This window comes from Sarcophilus harrisii, chromosome 3 (assembly GCF_902635505.1).
Source record: "Sarcophilus harrisii chromosome 3, mSarHar1.11, whole genome shotgun sequence".
In the NCBI taxonomy this organism is placed as follows: domain Eukaryota; kingdom Metazoa; phylum Chordata; class Mammalia; order Dasyuromorphia; family Dasyuridae; genus Sarcophilus; species Sarcophilus harrisii.
In genome coordinates this window covers 570,001,861-570,026,012 of record NC_045428.1, presented here as the reverse complement: position 1 = coordinate 570,026,012, position 24,152 = coordinate 570,001,861, and the positions used below count along the sequence as shown (strand labels likewise).

Below are 24,152 nucleotides of genomic sequence, written 5' to 3'. Positions count from 1 at the left end.
GTCATGACCTCACCTCCCTGATGTCAGCGTCATCTTCGAGAATTAAGGATGAACAACAACAGTAAGGTGAACAGATAGGAGAACTAGGCCAACAGTTTCACTAAAAAGCAGGCAGTCATCTGCATTTCTGGAGGCAACAACCAATTTGGTAACATCACAGATGCATTAGAGTATTTCATTTGATCCTCACAGGCTGTTGTGGTAGAAGGGTATAAGCATTTATCAAGCACCTACTATATACTTCATAAATATTATCTCACTGGAGCCTCACAACAATCCTGTACTGTTGTTAGCTGCATTTTTCAGTTGAGGAAACTGAGGCAGACTGAAACGAAGTGACTTATCTCCAGGGTTTTACAGTTGCTAAACATCTGAATCAAAATTCAAACTCAGGTCTTCCGGACTCCAGGCCCAGTATTCTGTGTACTGAGCCACCTAACAGCCCTCTTTGTCAGGAAGAGCAAAGAGGTATCTTTTGTCACCTCTTGTGTGTTTATAAAGCTTGAGAGAAATGCCAGTAATTACTATCATGCATCTCTCTGCTTCTAGCTTCAAAATCTCCCTCCATCCAACTACTTCTCTCTACTCACATAACTAACAACTTAGTCCAGATCCTTATCACCACTTTTCACCATTACAACAGTGTTCTAACTGGTCTCTCTTTCCCAACTCTCCATCTCTATTCTAGTTCTTCCCATATTGTCACCGAAATAATTTCCCTTTAGTACAGATCTGAACAAGTCCCTCTCTTACTCAACCAATTTCAGTGGCTCTTTATTATAGAAGAAAATAAAAACTTTATTTCACTTCTTAAACTGTATAATCTTATTTCACCATTTTTCCATCCTCACTGATATTACTCCACCTCGGGCATTTTGTGATTCAGCCAAACAGACTTTGTTCCTCACTTCTTATCAGCCATCTCCTGTCTGCATTCCAGCTCCTCTGCTTAGAATGCATTCCCTTCTTATTGCAACTTTCTAGTGTTTTTTTCTATAGAAGATTTTGGCTGGATCCTTAAAAAAAAGAAAAAAACTGCTATAAGGTTGCAATAAGAAGGGACCCTCCTTGCTAATTGTCAACATTCTCCCTCCTAAATGGATTCATTTCTAATTACTTTATATGCATGCATATAAACTTTATATTTATGTTGTTTATATACATACATATGTATATATATACACACATACATATACACACATATATTAATTTATTTAAATGTAATTCTTGTCTCCTCTATTCCATTTATCCAAGGATTGTTTTATTCTTTATGCTTTATCCCCAGTGACTAGCAATATATGACTGGTATATATTAGATGATTAATATAAATCTGTTGAATGATTGATAGCTTTTTATATAATACCTTCTTATATACAAGAGATAATACCTTCTTATATATTGATCTTATTAATTTAGATGGTGAGTTCTCAGGCCTACCTAGTTTACCTTTTAAGCTAATAACTTCAGGTTGATTTTATTAATAGGGAAAAATGAACCGATGACTGTCAACACTTAGTGTTTGTTTTTTTTTTTGGGGGGGAGGGGTCTAACTTCACAATTTCCTTTGGTAAAGGAGGAAGGAACTGGGCTTGTATAAATTGAAAAAGGAAGACGTGGGGAGAACAGAATGGCAACCTTCGAGTATTTGAAAGGGTGTCCTGTGGAACAGGTTCTAGACTCATTCCATTTGGCTTTGGAAGGCAGAAGCAGGAGCTACTATTTGCAGCTGAATTTTCATTTTATTTTAAATTTAACATGGTGGTTCCAACACCATCCTGCTTGCCTAACTCCCGTTCTTAACTTCTTTCTGTTTTTTTTTTTTTTTGGTTTGTTGTTAAAAATTATTCATTAGATCTAACCATTTTGGAAAGCAATTTGGAACTACGTCCAAAGGGCCATCAAACTGTGCATACCCTTTGATCCAACAATATCACTACTAGGTCTGTATCCCAAAGAGATCAAAGAAAAAGCAAAATGTACAAAATTATCTATAGCAACTCTTTTTGTGGTGGGAAAGAATTGGAAACGGGGGATGCTCATCAATTACAGAATAAAAGAACAAGCTGTGTCACATGAGTGTGATGGAATAATATTGTGCTGTAACAAATGGCAAGCAGGTGGCTTTCAGAAAAACCTGGGAAAATTTATATGAATTGGTGTAAAATGAATTAAGCAGAACCAGGAGAATGTCGTACACAGAAACAACAATACTGTACAATGTAGAATTGTGAATGATTTAGCTATTCCCCACAATGCAACGATCCAGGACAATTCCAAAGGACTCATGATGGAACATCTCATCTGACTCTAGAAAAAAAAATCTGATATTGTATGAACATAGATTGCAGCTTGCTATTTTTCACTTTCTTTCATTATTTTTCTCTTTTTAAATCTTGTACAAAGTGACAAATATGAAAATGTTTTATATGATTGAAAATGTATAACCTATATCAGATTGCTTACCATCTCAGGAAGGGGGGAAGGGAAAGAGAGGATAGAATTTGGAATTCAAAACAAACAAAAAAAAGACAGTCAAAACTTATTTTAACACATAAATTGGAGAAATGAAGTATTATTAAAATATAATTATGGTAGAAAGGAAAAATATTCATTGATGATGTTTTTTCCCTATTTTAAGATATTATTTATTACCACTGTCCTCTTTTCAATCTACCCATTTCCCCCCATTTGTCTTTGAATCTGATCAGATTCAGCCTGATGTTAAATATTTATCAAAGCCTGGTGTTAAACATTTATCAGCTTATCCCCAGATAAACCCAAACCACCTCCAGAGGGGTTAATTTAGGGCCATAGAAAGTGCCCTGGTTTCGGAGTCGGAGGGCTTGGATTCAGATTCTGGTTCTGCTGCCTCTGTCCTGTGTGACTCTGGGCAAGACTCTCTCTGAACTTGTAGGTTTTCATCCATCAATTGAGTGGCTTCGACCAAATGATCCCCAGAGTCTTTTACAGGTCTAAATCCTATACATCTCTATGGCAGCTACTTGTCCACTTTATTTGGTGACTTCCTTCATCAAAGGCGAAGGCAAAGGATTGGATTTCTCTTCCGTGAGGAGAGGCTGCTTCCTACAAAGGCATCTGATTGCAGATGGTTCCCATCATCCTGCCCTGATAGTTCAGGCTAGCATCCCCAGTTAGGGCCGACTGGATATTCTGGAAACTTCAAACTCAACACATCTGAAACAGAACTAATTTCCCCCAAACCTTCCTTCTTTTGTGTTTCCTTATCTCTGCTAAATGTGCCACCATCCTTTCAGCTTCCCAGATTCATAATCTTGATATTACCCCAGACTTTTCAGTCTCCTTCATCCACATATCTATCTAGTCGCCAAATATTGCTGCCTCTACTCTTGTAATTTGTCTTTCAGTTTTGAAGATGAGTGAAACAATTGTATTCTGTAGACACTCGCATTCTAACAGGAAAGACAATAAAGGGCATACATAAATATATACAAAATAAATATGAAGACAAGGCAGGATGCTATCATAAGATCAGGGGTCCTCGAACTATGGCCTGTGGGCCAGATGTGGCAGCTGAGGACGTTTATCCCCCTCACCCAGGGCTATGAAGTTTCTTTATTTAAAGGCCCACAAAACAAAGTTTTTGTTTTTACTATAATTTGGCCCTCCAACAGTCTGAGGGACAGTGAACTGGCCCCCTATTTAAAAAGTTTGAGGACCCCTGTCATATATGGTGTGAAAGTCAAGAAGATTTGGATTCACACTACATACCTTTCAAACTGGCTAAAATGATAGGAAAATATAATGATAAATGTTGGAGAGAAAGTAGGAAAACTGGGCACTAATTGGTGCCCAGATTGTTGGTGGAATTGTGAAATGATCCAACCATTCTGGAAAGCAATATTGAGTTATGGTAAAGGCTAACAAACTGTGCATATCCTTTGATCCAGAAGTGTCTCTACTGGGCCTGTATCCCAAAGTAAATAAAAAACGAAAAATTACCCACATGTACAAATGTGCTTATATCAGCCTTTTTTGTAGTGGCAAGGAACTGGAATCTGAGTGGATGCTCATCAGTTGATGATCCCAGTTGGGGCATGGCTGAAAAAGTTGTGGTATATGAATATTATAGAATATTATTATTTTATAAGGAACAATCAGCAGGATGGTTTCAGAAAAGTCTGGAGAGACTTACATGAACTGGTGCTAAGTGAAATGAAGTGAGTAGAACCAAGATGGTTCATTCTCTACAATGAAATGCATTGCTACACTTACCAGTGATGGTGGTCTTCAAGCAGAGATTGGGTGATTATTTGGGGGGAGGATAGAATGGAGATTCCTGGTCACATATGGTTAGAAGAGCTGACTTCTGTGCTCACTTCAAGTTCTTAAATTTTGGGAAGTGACCAGAAATTATGATTTAAAAAAGAATCACCTCCTCTTTCTCTTAGAAGAACTTAGAGTCAAACAGTCATAAATTACTAGAGGTATGCTGGGCAAATCTTTTACAACCAGTTTTCCATCACAGTACATTTTAAATTTGATCTGTATTGTATTAACATTTTCTCTAACACTCTCTTAAGTTTAGAAATCAATAAAATAATAAATCAAGCCATGATTTGTAACATTTGTGGATTTCTGAGGTGTAACTGTTCATACTAAAAATTTAACAACTAGCTCTTGGGAGCTTATAAATTGGCCCTGGCATGCCCCTAGTTGTGACACAAAAACAGATAAACATAATACATGAGATTACTTAGTAGGTGCTTTAAAGAGATTTATACTAAATTGAGGGGAGAGAAAGGGTCAGTTGCTATTGATCTTAGAGAAGCACTAGAAAAAATTGAATAGTGAGAATCTGTCAGGCTTTGAAGTATGTTTTCCTAGAATAGAAATATAGTGGAACTTGTTTGCAATACTGGGCTTGGAAAAAAGACTTTTATCATATAGGCTGTTCTAGAAATAATTTCTTTCCAGAGTTGATCATTTAGGGAGTCCCCTTCATCCTTCTCTATTCCAGCAAAACTTGCTACTTCCCAACTTAGCAGTCCATCTGCCATCTTTGTGCTTCTGCACAGCTTAGCTCCCATGCCTGGAAAGCCCCCCTTCTTCCCTTTGCCTTTCCATAATCTTCAGCTCCCTCTACAGTGGATAGAACACTGGGTCTAGAGTCAGGAATAATAACAACAATAATTTATAAAATACCTACTTTACACAGAGTATTGTGCTAAAGGACTTGACAAATATTATCTCATTTGATCCTTACAACAATTCTGAGAGATCCTCTCTTTTTTCCTCATTTTTCAGATAAGGAAACTGAGGCAAACACACTAAGTGACTTACCACACAGCTGATATTTCAAACTCAGCTCTTCCTGACTATATCCATGAACCACCTAATTGCCTGTTTGAATTTAGAAAAAAATCTGAGTTCAAAATCAGCCTCAGACATTTATTAATCATGTGACTCTATGTAACTCATATTTATTTATTTTAATCATATTTTATTTTGTAAATACATGTAAAGATAGTTTTCAACATTGATTTAGAACACATATTCTTACAAAAATCATTCTCCCTCCCTCCCTCCCTTCCTTATCCCCTCTCCAAGACAGCAAATAGCCTGAGATAGGTTTTAAATCATTTAAAAAATTTCCATATTTGTCATGTTGTACAAGAAGAATCAGACTAAAAGTGAAAAAATATGAGAAAGAAAAAACAAGCAAACAAACAAATAAACAAAGGTGAATATACTATGTTTCCATCCACATTCAGCCTTCATAGTTCTCTCTCTGGATGCAGATAGTATTTTCTGTTGGAATTGTCTTGGATCACCTCATTGCTGACAAGAATCAAGCTGATCATCACAGAGTCTTGTTATTGTTCGTTGTTCTGGTTCTACTCACTTCACTTAGCATCAGTTCATGTATCTTTCTAGGCTTTTCTGAAGTCAATCTGCTCATCATTTCTTATAGAATGGTAATATGCCATTATATTTATGTACCATAAGTTATTCAGCCAGTCTACAACTGATGGCATCCACTCAATTTCCAATTCTTGCCACTACAAAAAGATCTTGGCAACTCATTTAACCTCAGTTTACTTCAGTTTTCTTAGCTCTAAAATGGGGAAAATAATAGCTCCCAGGATTGTTGTGAGGACCAAATAGATAATATTTGTAAATCATTTAGCTCTGTGCCCTCACAAAGCAAGCAAAATTTAATAAATGTCCCTTCTAGTCCCTTCTTGTTTTTGTTTCCTTTAGTTAGAGTTTATTCCTTCCTCAATTCATATTGTATTTATTTGTGTTTCAATGTTGTTCCTCCCTTTCCTTGGTTCAGATATGTGCTAAGCTCCTTTCCCAGTAGTCTAGGCTAATGTTCCCCTACAAAATTGTTAAAACTTAATTGGTTGAGCAGTGTTACTACTGGGATTATATCCCAAAGAGATTATAAAGAAGGGAAAGGGACCTGTATGTGTACGAATGTTTGTGGCCACCCTTTTTGTAGTGGCTAGAAACTGGAAACTGAATGGATGTCCATCAGTTGGAGAATGGCTGAATAAATTGTGGTATATGAATATTATGGAATATTACTGTGCTGTAAGAAACGACCAACAGGATGATTTCAGAAAGGCCTGGAGAGACTGACACGAACTGATGCTGAGTGAAATGAGCAGGACCAGGAGATCATTATATACTTCAACAACAATACTATATGATGACCAGTTCTGATGGACCTGGCCATCCTCAACAACGAGATCAACCAAATCATTTCCAGTGGAGCAGTAATGAACTGAACCAGCTACGCCCAGAGAAAGAACTCTGGGAGATGACTAAAAACCATTACATTGAATTCCCAACCCCTATATTTATGCCCACCTGCATTTTTGATTTCCTTCACAAGCTAATTGTACAACATTTCAGAGTCTGATTCTTTAAATCTTTAAAAGAATTTTAAAATTCTTTTTTACAGCAAAATAACGTTTTGGTCATGTATACTTATTGTGTATCTAATTTATATTTTAATGTACTTAACATCTACTGGTCATCCTGCCATCTGGGGGAGGGGGTGGGGGTAAGAGGTGAAAAATTGGAACAAGAGGTTTGGCAACTGTTAATGATGTAAAGTTACCCATGCATATATCCTGTAAATAAAAGGCTATTAAATAAAAAATTAAAAAAAAAAGAAACTTAATTGGTTGGACTTGAACTCAGATCCTCCTAGCTCCTGGCCCAATGCTAGGTCTTGGGGGGGACATTCAGTAAATATGCTGCACTGTTGCTCATCTCTGACACATACTGAAGGATTACTTCTCAGGCCCCTCAATAGTTCTTGGAGATTCTAAGTTGCAAAGAAGTAGCTGATCATCATTAATAAAGAAACTGGGATTTCCTAATACTAGTGAAATCATAGACCCATTCCCCTTCCTATTCTTGGATAGTCTGCCAGTATTTTATTCTGTTCCAATCCTGAGCATGATATTCCAAGCTGGCTTGGCTCAGATGTGATGCCCTTCATGAGATTTTCTTCCCCTTCTAGCAGAACATATTCTCCTTGAAGTCAGGGATTATCTTTTCATTCTTTTTGTGCTTCTAACACCTAGTAATCAGTCAGCAACAAACAGGTATTAAACACTTATTGCATGCCAGACACTGTGCTAAGCACTGAGGGTATAAAAAACAGCAAAAGACCAAAAATAAAGCTTTCCAAAAGCTCCTAGACTATGAGGGAGACAACATGCAAGCAACTCTGGGCTGCTAAGATATGGACAATAAATAGGAGATAACTGACAAAGGAATGGTACTGGAATTAAAGGGGCCTGAGCAAGGTCAAAGGTAGAGCTTTAGCTGAGACTTGAAGGAAGCCAGGAGGTAGAGATGAGGAAGGACACCGTTCCAGTAACAAGGGGACATACAGGAAAATAACTGAAGTAAGGAGCTACTGCATCTAGCCATTGCTCCTGGATCACAGAGTAAGGGGAGTGTGTAAGTTGTGAGGAGGCTAGAAAACTAGGAAAGGGTCAGGTGAGGAAAGGGTTTATCCCTTAAACAGGGGATATTATGTTTGATCCCAGAGGGAACAGAGGGTGACATAGTCCAACTTGTCATTTAGGAAGACCTGTTTGACAGCTGAGTGGAGAAGTGGGGAGTAAGGAGAGAGTGAAGCTGGGGGACCAACCAGCTGGCTATTGCTGTAATCTAGGCACGAAATGATAGAGCTTACTGCCCCTACAAGCACATTTTGCTGTTGTTAAGTCATTTGTCATCTTTATGAACCCATTTGTGGTTTTCTTGGCAGAGATATTGGAGTAATTTGCCATTTTTTTTCCAGCTCATTTTACAGATGAGGAAACTGAGACAAACAGGTTAAATGACTTGTCCAAGGTCATATAGCTATTAAATATCTGAGGCTGCATTTGAACTCAGGTCCTCCTGGCTCCTGGATCAGTGCTCTATTCATTGTACCACTTCTAGCTGCCTAGAAGCACATAGTATGTATTTAATAATTGGTAATGAGTAGGTTCAATGCCTAGATTCTTGACATATTGATATATATTCAAAATGGTGAACTAAAAATCTATATTGAGTAGGGTTCTTCTGTAAAAGCAAGCTTCCTTTGTGGAGGGAAACCAGGCTTTCCATTAAGCATCCTCCTCCAGAAGAATGATTTATAAAGACTGACAATCACCCACTCCCTTAAAAAGTGGGCATGTGAGAAACCGGTTAGTTTTTTCCTTTCAAATCCCAGCACAATGACTGGACGAGATGGATGAAATGCCCCATGCTAAATAGCAGCTACAAAGGAGAAATGAGGAATCAGAGTAGGGGTAATGTATCTGGCACAGAGAAATATTATCCACAAAAGAATAATACGAAATGGAGTCAATTACAAGGAATAATCCCCAAAGCATGAAGAAAGTGAGTGATTCAAGTTAGAACGACATAATTTTCACATGTGACATAAAGAAAGGACGGCTGAGCTGAGTGGAAAAAGTCACTGTAATTACTCTTATTTCCATGGTGACTTTCATCCAGAAATCTTAAACCTGGGTAAGGCAGTTGGATATCAGCCTCAACTGGGCAAGGCTCCGACCCTGTATGTTTATAGCCCCAGAGAGAATTCATAGTCCAAGTTAGAGAACTAAAATGGTGGAGGTATAGAAAGCCTTATAACTTGGCTCCTCTAAAATAACTCCTCTACAACGGTCTAGAAAACGCACCAGACCAAATGCTAATTAGAAAATCCAAGGGAAAAATCCCCTAGTCAATAATTTTTCCAGGCAAAATCAGTATAAGGAAATAGACAAAATGGTCTGTGGGTACTGGGGACAGGATCGGGCCAGGGGGCACTCTGGGACTGAAAAAGGATCAAAGCTGTGGCCAAGGGCAAGAAGAGCACCCATACCCATATCAAAGCCCCTCAACCTCCTGTAGAATGTGGGAACAGGTGCCAGCTGGTATCTTGGTCATCCACTACCTAGCTGCAGGTCACAGATACAGAACAGACTGAAGGAAGGACCTTCACTTGGAGGTAGAAGGGCATTTTGGGGTAGGGAACCATGGCAGGCCCTAGGCTGTTTACTGAACAGGAAACAATTCAGAAGAGAGTTCTTGATCCCATGAGAGGAGCAGGATCTCAATGCTAGCCTCCAGCTTAGTCTGAAGCCTTCAGTGGCAGGAATCCCAGACTAATGATGAGCCTGAAGTTTGATTGTTCTGAACTACAGAGCTTCCCAGATGGCTCATAGTGGCTGAGTCTGGCGACAGTCTACTGAAACTTCCAACCAGGGAAAGACCCACAGATCCAAAGACTGCTCAGATCCAAAGCTGGGGCTAGAAATGATTGATGTCAGACTAGCGGGGCAGTGATCAGTATTAGTCCTGTTTCTTACCATTTTGGAAGCACTGAAAACATTAAAGGTTCCTCTCTCTTGGGCTATGATCACTAAGATTCCTTTTCAATTCTTCAATAATTTGATGCTATGAACTCTAGCTAATGATTGACAAAGTATTCCCAAGGATAGGTCCTTCCAGGTCTGGATTAATGAGTTAAGGATACTCTGAAAATTAAGGAATTGGATTCAATAACTTCTAGGTGATCCTAAAACATCTATGATCACTCAAATATGCAAGTTGATGTTATTGCATACACTTGTACATTCTCCAGATATAGATGGTGATCCATTCCTGTCTGCCCATCCCGTGGGATTCTTGTCCATATATTATCTATCCCATGAATCACTATGGGGTTTACTTGCTGGGTTGGAGACCTTCCTCATTTTCTCCTGAAATAACAGATCATGACACATGATCTATCCATTTCCTTTTTTTTTTCTTTTCACTCACATCTTCCCCTGTCTTAAGACCCCTATTACTACTGAAGATACTTCCTCTCAGTTTCTCAGTCTAAGTATTATCCCTAACTCCTTACTTTCCCTCACTCCCCATTACCAAACTTTTGCTGTTGTCTTAACCTTCATAATATTGTTTGTATATAATTCTATTCTCTTCTGATATTGCTACTACTCTAGTTCAGGCCCTCCTCATCTCTCTAGTCTGAACTCATGTAATAATCTACTGGTTGCTCTATCTGCTTCCAGGCTCCCCAATCCAATCCATCTTCTGCTCAGCTATCAAAGTGGCATTCCCCATTATTCAATAAACTCCAGAAACTTCCTATTGTCTCTACCCCTGTTTGGCTTTTAAAGTCCTTCAAAATCTGACATTTCCCTACCTTTCCAGTCTTCTTACACCCCATCATCCAGTTCTCTGGCCTCCTTAGTATTCCTTATTCATGGTATTTCACTTTCTGTCTCCATGACTTAACCCCAATTATCCTCCATGCTTGGAATGATCCTCTTCTCTCAACCCTGGCATCCTGGTATTCTTTTTTTAAAATAACTTTTTACTTTCAAAACACATGCATAGATAATCTTCAACATTCACCCTTGCAAAATCTTGTGTTCCAAATTTTTTTTCTCCCTCTCTTCCTCCATCCCCTCGCCTAGATGGCAAGTAATCCAACATATGTTAAACATGTGCAATTCTCCTAAACATATTTTGTATCATGCTGTACAAAAGAAATCAGATCAAAAAGGAAAAAATAAGGGAAAAAAAACAAAAAACAAGCAAACAACAACAAAAAGATGAAAATACTATGTTGTGATCCACACTTAATCTCCATAGTATTCTCCCTGGATGTAAATGGCTCTCTCCATCATAAGTCTATTGGAATTGGCCTGAATCACCTCATTGTTGAAGAGAGCAGCATCCATCAGAACTGATCACCACATAATCTTGTTCATTCCTGTATAATTTATAGCCCCAGCACCAATTTATCTTGTATACAATTTCTTTGTAAGTACTTGTTTGTATTTAATCTTCCCCCATTAGAATGTAGGCCCACAGAGGGACTGTTTTTGCCTTTCTTTGTATCCCCAGTATTTAGCCCAGTGCCAGAGACACAGAAGGTGCTTAATAAATGTTAACTTGCTTTGACATCTTTCTATCATGCATTTATCTGATGACATCCTTTCCTTGTTTTCTTCAAATTATTTCAATGAATGGAAGATTTCAAAGAAGCCTGGAGAGTGTCTAATGAGCAAAACCAAGAGAACAATGAATAGAACAATAATATTGTGGTAACCAATGACTTCAAAAGATTTAAGAGTTCTGATCAAAGCAGAAATTAACCATGATTCTAGAAAACCAATGATGAATCATGCTATCCTTTGTTGTTATTTTGAATTCAGTAGTGCCTGATTTTTCATGACCCCATTTTGGAGTTTTCTTGGCAAAGATATTGAAGTGGTTTGTCATTTTCTTCTCCAGTTCATTTTACAAATGAAGAAATAGATGGACTGATGTTAAACACTCAAGGTCACATAGCTTAGAAGTATCTGAGGGTGGATTTGTATTTAAGTCTTCCTTGTTCAAAGTCCAAAGTTCTATCCATTCAATCACCTAGCTCTCTACCATCTATATCTATATCTATCTATATATCTATATCTATATCTATCTATCTATCTATCTATATATATATATATACATATAACTAACAGGCTCAAAATGCACAAAGAGGCACCTATTTGGGGGCAAGACTATTATAGTGATTGTTTTGCTTAACTGCATATTTGCTATAAGTGTTTTCTTTTCTTTCTTCAATCTACTGGGATGAGATGGTTATATGTTGCAAACTGCTTATATCTACCATGTACCTTATCATTGCTCAGTGTAATATTCATTTCTGATTCTTTGATGCATTTTATAATTTGCCACCCCGTGTAAGACCAACTTCTATTTCTATAGTCTTTAAAAGTTAACAACCCATCTTCCCACAACAACCCTGTGAAACCCTTTACCCTCCTTGTAGCTTCTCAGTAAAGTTTCTTGACTTGCTCATAGTCATACAGCCAAGAAGTCTCAGAGCTACTCAGAATTCAGATCCCTTAATTCTAGTTCCCTAGTTCTTTCCATTATACAAGTCTGCTTCTTAATAATACATTTCCATAGTTTATAAATATTTATTAAGCATCTTCTGTGTGTCAAGCACGACACTAAGTGGTACAAATAAGAAAAAGAAAGACCCTTCCCTCAGGGAGCTTACAGTCCAATGGGAGAAGGCAACACATACAAGGTAGCTGAAAGGTGGTGAAGGGGAAAAGGCCTCCAGTGAGTTCCTAGTGCCGGGGCATGATGTTCTGTGAAGTTGAAACCAAGAAGAGCTGCTTGATTTATGTGGAAAGTGCTGAACCCTTTATAAGGGAAGCTTTGAGGGGAGTTTATTGCTCCCCCTTCTATCCCTTCCAATGGAGCAGGGCGAGGCAACAGAGTTGAGTTGAGAAGCTGTTGATTCAAACTGATTCAATCAGAATGGTGAGATTTCAGCCATTCAATTTAAGAATTACAAAATGCTTTCTGTAATGTTCAGGTTGGTTTTCTGGAGGTCTCTGGACCAGCCTTCATTTCAACAGATTAATCACCATGAGAATAGCCAGGGATAAAGTCCAAATTCTTTATTGTCTCCTTGCCTGGAACGGGGCAGCTTTCTAGAGAGCCTTTCAGGCTGGCCTTGGTCTCAGTGGGAGGAAGTGCATGCAGAAGGCCAGTCACCAAGAGGTTGATGAGGATGGAATGTCTCTGTCTGAGTTTATCCCAGCTTTATATGCTCTCTTTTAATTACATCATCATAGGTGTGAATTTTGTAGAACTATATTAAGTACTATGTACATGTACTGAACTAGAGAACTGTTAATCCCCATGCTAAACTAGAGAACCATTGTCTTTATCAATTCCACTGAGTTAGCACCTTGTAAGAATCCTTGTTTTAAGTACAAGAGTTCTGGCCCATAACAGCTTTCCTCACACCAATTCTGTAGTCCCATAAAATGACCAGGGGAACTATTTCTCTGATCTTAAATGAACCAAGCAAAAGTGAAAAACTTATTGGTGATACTGATACTAGGAGAGTCTTGGAAGAAAGAATATTATCTAATAGCCAAGGGAAAAATATAGGAAGTAGTCAGAATTGTACCCTGTACACTAGATTTCATATAATAAAAACGAAAAATATGATCTGAATTCTGAAACTCAAAAGGAGAGCTCAAAATATCTGGGAAAATGTTGATAATATGATTCCAACAAATTTTGGTTTTTTACTATCCCTAATGCCTGAAACATAGCTGGGGCTTAATGCTTCTGTGCATATTTTAGTTATCAAGTTACTCATTATTTATGTAGTTCCACTGTTGTTTTTTTTTTCACAAAATTCCAATGGGAAGGGACTGCCGAGCTCACTGAATCCAACCAGTACTTGGAAAAATAATTTTTGAATCTGGGCTTGTCTGGGATACAAATTGGCTTTTGTGAGACAAGTCAAAGAGTACATCTTTGAAAGGTCAGCGTTATTTTAACTTGTCGGTGACCAAAGCCATGAAGAGAAAGAGTCAATTATTCTCTGGAATCCACTGATCCAAACCAAATTAGACAATCCTATTTTGCATTACCATGTTTTCCCCAACAGAACAAATGGGGAGATGGAGCTTTTTTGCAAGGAACGTAAGGCAGACAGTGATGCCCCCTACCAAACCCTTTCATTAGACCATAAATTCTAACCCCAGTATCTTCAAAAAGCCAGGAATGAGGGGATTAGAAAAAACATTTTATTTCTTTCTTTGAGATCAGCCAGCAGACTTGCAACACAGCTGTATCTTGACAGGCAAAGCCTGCCTCTACATCGTATACATCGATTCTAAAACAAGTTAAGAAGAGTCTGGATTAGCTATCCAATCCAAACCTCCTCCAGTAATTGGTAGATCAGACATTTTCTTTCATGTTCTGTTTGAAACTATCTCCCTTGGGGGGGTCATTTAAAGCAAAAATGCATTTCTGATTTGGCCCAGGATTTTAGAATAATAGTAGCTGGTGTGTGCTTAAAGATAGGAAAGGGAAAACAAAATGTTTCTAACCAGGCTTTTAGTTCACAAAGGAATGCAATCCTTTCAGAAGCAACTGTTTCATCATGCATTAACCTTCTGTACCCAGACACTCTCTCTGCTCTTCCTATTCTTGTCAGTTTTCTAATACTTGAAAGGCCTGCTTCTTCCAGCCTAAATTAGCTTTAAGGGTCTGTCTGCCCGGATCTGGCCAGGAGATATTTGTCGATGGATATTTTCTTCTAAAATATCAAGCTTTTGCCATCCTGTACCTAAACAAACTTCATTCTATTATCAAGGAACCACAGAAAGAGGCAACTTAATTGGTTGCCCCAGGAGTCATTTGGGGGGAGAGGGGGACTACAACAACACAGCCGTCCTTAGGTAGAATGTACGTTGAATCTGTACCCACTGGCTTTTTCAGGTCAATCAGCATCCTTCCACATAATAAGAGATGGAATAGTAGAGGAGGTAGATAGTTTGGAATCAAAAAGACTTTGGTTCAAAGCCTGCTTCTGATATTTCCTTGCTGGGTGATCTCAAACAAGTCAGTTTGGTACAATGGAAAGAATGCTGCACTTAAGAGTCTGATGACCTGAGTTCAAATCTTCCATTTCTTTCCCAAGTGATTTTGGATAAACTATTTTAATGAACAAGAACTTGAATAGACTTTAAGAAACAGTGAAGGATGGATGGAGCAGGTATGCTATGGTCCATGGATTACAGAGTCAAACTCAACTGGACTGATCAAAATTCAACCTCTTTGGGTCTCTGTCTCCTAATCTACAAAACAGGCATAACAATTTCTCAAGAGTAACTGAGAGTGTTGTTAGAAGATCAACTGAGGTAATTTCAGTAAGGGCAGCTAAGTGATGACAGACGAAGACATGAGTTCAAATGTGACTTCATATACTTCTTATCTATGCAATTCTGGGCAATTCATTTCACCCATTTTGCCTTAGTTTCCTGATTCATAAAACAAGGAGAAGGAAATGGCAAACCTCTCCAATATTTTTGCAAAGAAAATCCCAAATGGGATCACAAAGAATTGACAGAAATGACTAAAAAACAACAACAGCTTGCAACCACTAACAGAACTTTACCGATGCCAATTGTTATAATTTTGAGTTAAAATGTGCTCCTAAATCAGGGCTCTTCAAAGGACTTTCAAAGATTCTCCCCATTCTAAATTAGGAGGTGAAAATGACTTTAGAGATCATCTCATCCAATCCCCTCAGATGAAGAAACTGAAGCCCCAGAAGAAAAATTAGTTCTCCAAGGACCCAAGGCTAGGACTCTAAATCCAATCCATTGCCTGTTTTACATAGGTGGGGAAAGAATTCTAGGGCATAACACACATGTTGGACGAAGGGATCACAGCTTTTCCCTTTTTTACCCTTCAGAAGCTGACTGAACTCTGTCTCCACTGGCCCAGCCAGCAATGGCTTGAAATCATTGATTGACTATTCATCCAGCCAGTGATATGGAATACAGGATTTACATTTTTTGAACTATTTACATTCTTTTTACTGGACAATACGTGCTAGATTTTGAGTCAGAAAACTTGGATTTTAATTCTATCTTGTGACCTTGGAGAGGTCTTCCACTCTGTGCCTGTTTGTTCATTAATGAAATGAGAAGACTGGCTGAGAAGGTCTCTAAAGTTCCAGCTTCTAAGTCTCAGCTTCTAATTTAAAATTGTGAGATTCTTTTCAGTTTTTAACAAAGTCCTGAACTTAGGGGTCAGTTTCTAATTCAGGATTAGAAAAAGTGACATCTATAAAGTACTCTAAATAAATGACTATTCCATGAAATCAATCACTAAGAAAGAAGAATGATCCCTATTTGGGGGGGGGGGTATTATGACAATCTGTAGCAAGCTTGGTATAGTGGGTAGAGTCTATGCAGTTATCCCTCCACATTCTGGGGTTTAAGGGTGAGGTACCTTTGGGATATGAAAAATCTGGTTAAAATTTTTTGGCCTTCCTTTCATGCCAGAGAATAAGTATAAATTTTTCTTTTTTTGGGTATTTGACAGAAATGATTTAAGAGATAAACAATGTCAATATTATACTATGCTATATCAATATTTCATTCATTTCTGAGTTTCTAAACTTTTTCGGTGTCATCTGCTGGCCTTTACATGTTGTCTATAGTTTCTGCAAAATTCCCCCAAAATTCTCATTTAATTTTTTATGTGGACCTGAGATATATAGAAACCACAATGGAGAAAGTTGGGATGTGAAAAGTCATGATGTGAAAGGGATAACTGTACTTGATGTCAGGAAGACCTAAATTCAAGTCTTTCCTCAAATCCTGCCTAGCCATGGGATATTAAAAAAGCCAACTAACTTCCATTTTTTGATCATCTATAAAATGGGGATAATAATAGCCTCTACTTTGTAGGATTATTGTGATCATCAAATAAGATAATATATGTAAGGTTCTTTGTAAACTTTAGAGTGCTATACAAATCTTAGCTACAATTTTTGAGGATTTCTAAGGACAGGAGTCCATTACTTCCCCCAAAAAACTTTAGGGCAACTCAGTTTCTAATAATTTCTATATGAATCCTAAATTGAGTCCTCTAAATTTTAATTAGAACTCCAGATAGCAGATCTTTAGCAATATTATCCAGTGGATGTTAGGAGGTAGGGGGTTGGTGGGTGACTGGGAGAATGGATGGGGCCAGTAATTTAAGAGACTATAAGGAAAGAATTTTTCTGGGGAAAGAGGTCATAGTCCAAGTTGTGATCAGAAAGAGAAAATAGTCATTGAATCAGGTCAAGCTCAAGTTCCTCAAGATAAAAGGGTGAGACAAGAATAGGATTGGTAGCAGTGGTTGCCAAAGGTTGGGAAGTAAGCATTGAGGTCTTTCAGAATAGAGTTTTAACTAGGAAGAAGAAACTGAGGCTTTTCCCTAGGAACTGGGCTTCTAGAATAGAACACTTCCTTCTTGGTGATATGGTAGGAATGTTTCCAATACACAATGGTTCCAAGTGATCAGAGTATTGCTATCATGACACATTTTTCCAGGGTCTGTCTTGCTCCCCATTTACCATGAAAGAATGAGTGGAACTCTGGGAAATGGGTTATTGCCTGTCAAAGTGTCTATTGTCTAGCACTTTCCCATGCCCTTTAACTATTTTTCCCCCAAGTAAAAGGAGGATTTCTAGTGATAGCTCTATATTAAGGGAGAAGTCTTCAAATAGGAAGCCATAAAAGACCTTAGAACACAAAATGTCAGAGCTGCAAAAAATCCTAAAACACAGAATGTCAGAGCTGAGAGGGGTCTTAGAAATCCGTTTAGTCTATCTCTTTACTTTTTTATAGATGAGGGAGCCAAGGCTTGGAAAAGAGGAATGATATGTCCAAGCTCCTGCAGATAAATATTTAGTAGGTAATATTTGAACCTAAGAGTTGTATGCCTTCAAATCTAGTTCTCTTTCTACTCAATGATCCTTTCCTTTCCATTGATAAGATGGTGGCTTTTCCCTGACCCTCCTTGCTCCAGGGAGCATTCTTTTTGGCATGGGCCAAGTTCCCTCCTCACTCTGTCTACATTGTCTACATTGATCCGCTGAAGGACAAGGTGGGCTGGAACATAGAGAAAGGGAAGCAGCATCCAAGTCCTTGGCTCTAAATAGACTTGGAGACACAATCCTAGAGTCCCTCCCCCAATATTGCTCAGGGCAAGGGCAAGCCCTGCTCTCAACTCCATGCAGGGGAATGTATTCTAGAGATCTATCTATCTATCTATCTATCTAGATGATAGATAGATAGATATTTTAAATTTTCTTTGCATTGACCTGTAATTTAGCTCAGTTGACCAGATCGATCAGAGTTTCTCATGTCACACAAACACAATCTTCTTCTCACTTTCTTTGTTCTGGAGTCTGTCAATGATTGGCATGTCAGATCCATTAAGTGCACATACCTAAAGGCAGACTTCTAAGAGCAAGATATTGAGAGGGGCAGACAGGCTTCTGATGACTCATTTTTAAAAGCAGCTATCCTCAGAGGACTATTACATAGGTGGGGGAAGTGGTGAGAAACTTTTTTTTTCTCATTTATTGTGAGATGGTTTTCTTCTGCATTTCTTTCTCATTGCCTAAATTCTCCTTCTTGATCTCTTTTCCTAGATTATCATTCACAAACCATACCCTCATTTTGGATGTCTCTCAAGTTTCTGGACTGTGTCCCCTGCTCTTTCTCTTCCCTTTCCTCTCCTCTCCTCTCCTCTCCTCTCCTCTCCTCTCCTGTCCTGTCCTGTCCTGTCCTGTCCTCTCCCTCTCCTCTCCCTCTTCTCTCCCTCTCTCTCTCTCTCCTCTTCACCTCTCCTCTGGCAGAGTTGGGAGATATCTTAGAATATAGAATCCAGTCTTAGGAGAGCCATTTATTATTACCTAATCCAACCCTCTCATTTTATGGAGAAGGGAACTGAGACTCAGAGACTAAATGACTTGCCCAGAGTCACACAATATCAAGAGTTATGATTTACACTATTGATCTGAGAAATGCAAATTAAGACAATTCTTAGCCCACTTCTCAGATTGGCTAAAATGGCAGGAAAAGATAATGATGACTGTTGGAGGAGATTTAAGAAAACTGGGACACTGATACATTGTTAGTGGAATTTGGCCCAAATCACCTTGTTGTTGAAAAGAACCACAGCCATCAAAACTGATCATCTTATAATCTTGTTGCTATGCAACATGTTCTCTTGGTTCTCCTCACTTCACTCAGCATCAGTTCCTGTAAGTCTCTCCAGGTCTCTCTGAAATCCTCCTGCTGGTCATTTCTTACAGAACAATAATATTCCATAACTTTCATATACCGTAACTTATTCAGCCATTTGCCCAACTGATGGGCATTCATTCAGTTTCCAGTTTCTAGCCACTACAAAGAGGGCTGCCACAAACATTTTTTCACATATAGGTCCCATTCTCTTCTTTAAGATCTCTTTGGGATATAAGCCCAGCGGTAACACTGCTGGATCAAAGGGTATGCACAGTTTGATAGCCCTTTGGGCTTAGTCCCATATTACTCTCCAAAATGGTTGGATCCGTTCACAACTTCACTAGTTGGGTTTTATGATGGAGAGAGCCATCTGCACCCAAAGAGAGGCCTGTGGAGACTGAAAGTAGATTACAACATAGTGTCTTCACTTTTGTTCTTGTTGTTTGCTTGCATTTTGTTTTCTTTCTCATTTTTTTCCCTTTTTGATCTGATTTTTCTTGTGTAGAATTCTTGTGGAAATATGTGTAGAAGAACTGCACATGTTTAACATATATTGGATTACTTGCCATCTAGGGAAGAGGGTGAGGGGAGGGGAAGGAGGAAGAAAAAATAGAACACAAAGTTTTGCAAGGGTGAATGTTAAAAACTATGCATTTGTTTCAAAAATAAAAAGATTTATAAAAATAAATAAATTTTAAAAAAGAGTTATGATTTAAATTCTAATCTTCTGATGTCACAAGCCAATGGTATTCTACTTCATCATAAGCCTTCTAAAGTCCCAGATGAAGTGATGACTTCAAAATCACAGAGATAGTATGTAGGTAATGTGTTGGATAGAATATTGGATTTGGAGTCTGGAATATTTGTTTGAGTCTTGTCTCAGATACTTACCAGCTGTATGGCTCTGGACAAGTATCTTCACCTCTCTGTGCCTCAGTTTTGATGTGCACAAAATGGTGATAATAATAAAAATGATAGTAATGATTGTTGTGGTGATGATAGTGATGGTGAAAATGATGATGATAATAATGAGAATTAGGACTTCAACTCAACTGTCTTGATTCCTGGTACCTTATACATCTCACCAGTAGGCTGAGATCCTAAAACAGTGTTAGATTTGATAGAGAGGTGGAAAGAAGGGAACTGTGTTTTTCCCTATGAAAGAGTTGTCAAGAAGAGGCAAGAAGAGAAAGATAATTGTAGGTTTTACAGAGATAACAGAGGTTGTACTCCATGCTTTTCCAAGTATTATTTCAGCTAATAGTTGGACTGTAACCTTAATCTATCTTACACAGTGTTATCCCTCCATAATGTTTTGGGGACAAGGGTTAATTACGATTAAGGGCTCATAGATGCTGAGTCAAAGATTGAATAAATTATTTTGCCTGATTCAGAGCATTGTGTTTGAGACTTAGAAATGAATGTTGAGCAAAACAAAGGCAACCGTTCATATAAAAAGGAGCCTTATTCCCACCAAGTTTCAAGTACAAAGCATCACTTTCCCCTCATTCTCTTCTCAAGGCTTCCCTGCTGGTCTGGCTACAACTTTTAGCTTGGAATCCTGGGCTTTATGATAGTTGTGAATCAAGCTTTTGGACTGGGGACTCCATTCTTTGTACCTAGAAATTAAAAAGAAAAACTAAACATTCCAAGCTTTTGGACTGGGGACTCCATTCTTTGTACCTAGAAATTAAAAAGAAAAACTAAACATTCCAAGCTCATATCCTGGGTACCAAATGGACTGGGAGTGGGGCAGGGAAAGTAGCCTTCCTTGCTTATTGCATGGTGCCATCTGCTGAGAGTGAATGAGTCCTTTCCCCCCAGATACTACATAAAACACTTCTTTATACTTCCCAGAGAAATCATGAATGGGTCATTCTTGGGTTCACATCCTTTATAATCTGCAAATAGGTCAACCAAGGTGGTCATTTGAGATCTTACACTCTTTAGTAGCTGCAAAATGATCCAGTAAAAATCTGAAAGAGACTATTTAGGGTGAATGTTTGAGGTTTCACACTTTTTCAAGGTGAAAAATGATACTCTGAAAATTTCATTCTACTCCTCTTTGACATTTGTCCATTACATTCTATAATTTCATCAAGTGAGTTGGGGGCTTAATTGAAAAGGGGTTCCATGAATAATCCTGTCACTAAATTTGTGTCAGTGAGCAAGCTCTGTTGTTTGTTTTCCCCACTGCATGTTGTCATTGGGAATAGAAATAAGATAATCAAAATTAAGACTAGAAGGACACTGATTATAATATTATATAAAATAATATATAATATAATTATTATACATAATATTACATAGACAAAGGTACCCCCAGCTTTGTTAATAATAAAAGACTGGCCAAGTGAGCCAAATATCAATTGGATGGCCACCCTAGCTGAAAGACAGAGAATGTTCCATTCTATCATGCTCATTTCTAAATTAGCCACCATTTTGGAATAGAATCATCATAAATTTGGCTCCTTCCCAGGGGATTCAAAGCTTTAACTAAATTTATAAATGCAAGACCTCTGTTTCCTAAAAGACATAATTAAAAATATCAAACCATCTCTAGTTCATGAATATCCCCAGATGATAATGATTCATTCATTTGGGGTATGTCTAACTTACAGAAGCGCTTTTGTGTGGTTTTTATCATCTCTGGAGATAATTCTAGTCCAGGGAAACATTGAACACCTAAGATTTCATGCCAAATATGCACAGTTTGAATGACAGTCTATGTTTTCCCTCCCTTTTATTTTAATTTCCCTGATTCATTTAGTCATTTATCCCTTCAGTATACTTACATCGTGTCCATTTTGTACAGAAGGACTGTCCTAGTTGCTTCTCATACTAAGCCACAATTTTAATAATCTCTGTTCCCAAGGAGCATAGGTTATTTTTTTTAATTTAAAGCTTTTTATTCTCAAAATATATACATGGATAATTTTCAACATTCACCCTTACAAAACCTTGTATTCTAATTTTTCTCCCTCCCTTCCCCCTACTCCCTCCCCTAGATGGCAAGTGAGCTCATCTATATTAAACATGTGCGATTCTTCCATACATATTTCCACAAATATCATGCTGCTCAAGAAAAATCAGATCAAAAAGGAAAAAATGAGAAAGAAAATGAAATTCAAGCAAACAGCAACAAAAGAAGTAAAAATGCTATATTGTGGCCCACACAGTTCCCACAGTCCTCTCTCTGGGTGCAGGTGGCTCTCATCATCACAAAATCATTGGAACTGGCCTGAATCACCTCATTGTTGAGAAAACCCATGTCCATCAGAATTGATCATTGTGTAATCTTGCTGTTGCCGGGTATAATGATCTCCTGGTTCTGAGGAGCATAAATTCTATTGGGATGGAGTGAGGAATAAAGATACACTAAATACACAAATAAATAATCTATATACAAAGATTTTTTTTGAAGGAGGAGCAAAGAATATGAATAACAGGGGGAGATAGGAATCAGGAAAGACTTCATGGAGGAGACACCTGAGTCAAGCCTTGAAGGTAACAAGAGGCTTAAGGAGAGGGAGGGTGATTCTCTTTGAAAAGGTAAAAAAATGAGATAATGTCTTTGATGGGGAAATAGGAAGTGGACCAATTGGGTTAGAACTTAGGTTGTATAGTTCAGCATTGAAAATGGATCAGTGAAAATCTCCTTAAAGAACCATCTGTCCTGCTGCTATGTTTGGGCTTTCACACATGATTTGCAGCTGAAACCTCCTCTCTATGCTGTATCCCTCATTAGAAGGTAAGCTCTTTGAGGGCAAGTTCTATCTTCCTTTTTCATTTGTATGTTCAGGGTTTAGTTTTATTTGTATGTTCAAGGGGTCCCATGAACAAGCCTGCCACTAAATTTGTGCCAATGGGCAAGCTCTGTTGTTTGGCATCCTAATTGCTCGGGATTTAGCACCATGATTAACACATAGTAAGCAGTTGATGCTTTTTTTCCAATGATTCTTGAACATGTGAGTAACACAGTTAGAACTGTGCCTTAGGAAGATCAGTTTGGCAACTGGATAGAACATAAATTGGAGAGGGGAAAGACTGGCAGCTGTGGGGTTAATTAGTGGGCCATTGCAACAATCAAGGCAAAAGGCAATGAAGGGCTCAACAAAAGTGGCGGCCATGCAAGTATAGAGTCAACTGATGTGGGAGATGCCATGGAGATAAAAATGCAAATTAGGGCAGTTGAAAAGCAGTTACTTGGGGAGAAGGGGGGGATAGCTTTTTCCAACATATGATATTTGTCTTTGTTTTCCTTTTATCAGTAGCAGGCCACAGACAGTTTTAAATGAAACTGGGTTGTCCTGGAGTTTGCTTGTGTTTCTGCACTCATCTTTGTAAGGAATTAAGAAGAGAGGGAGGGTAGAAAAGGGCAGGTTCAGGCTACCCTTCACTGCTTATTTGAAAATAGGACATAAAATTGCATGGCGTCACCGCTTCAGAAACAGCTCCATATTTGTAAGCCATTTCAAAGTAAATCAATTCATATTTAAAGTAAAATCCAGACAAAACACCCCAATCAGAACCCAGCAAGTGGTTTGGATAATTTGGAAGGCAGATGAGCAGTGAAGCTGAAAAGCTTAGATTTAGAAAGAACTTTAGAGGTCATTTAGTTCAACCTCCCATCTAAACCATGTTATCATCGACAGGTGATAGTCATATAATCCCAGTTTGAACTCTTCCAGTGACTAGGAACTTAACTACCTGCCAAACGGGGAATCAGACAAATTTCTAAGAAGGTTCTTCCTTATGTAGCACTATTTTACCATTCCTTCCCTGACCCCTTCAGTCTCCCAACTTGCACTCGACATGTAGATAGGTTTCCATAGTATACAGTGGTTCTCAAACTTTTGTTTTCAGTATCTTTATCCTATTAAAAATTATTGAGGATCTCTCCAAAGTGTTTTTGTTTATCTGGGTTATATTTATAGACATTTACCATATTGGAAATAAAAACTATTTTTGAATTTGTAGACCCTCTAAAAGGGTTT

General features: G+C 38.2%; 1 protein-coding gene across 1 annotated transcript in view; it reads left to right on the top strand.

Moving 5' to 3' along the window:
* LOC111719910 (putative uncharacterized protein C1orf196) overlaps positions 1 to 24,152 on the top strand; it is a 287,417-nt gene that overhangs the window by 166,488 nt on the left and 96,777 nt on the right. The gene's annotated exons all lie outside the window — the stretch shown is intronic.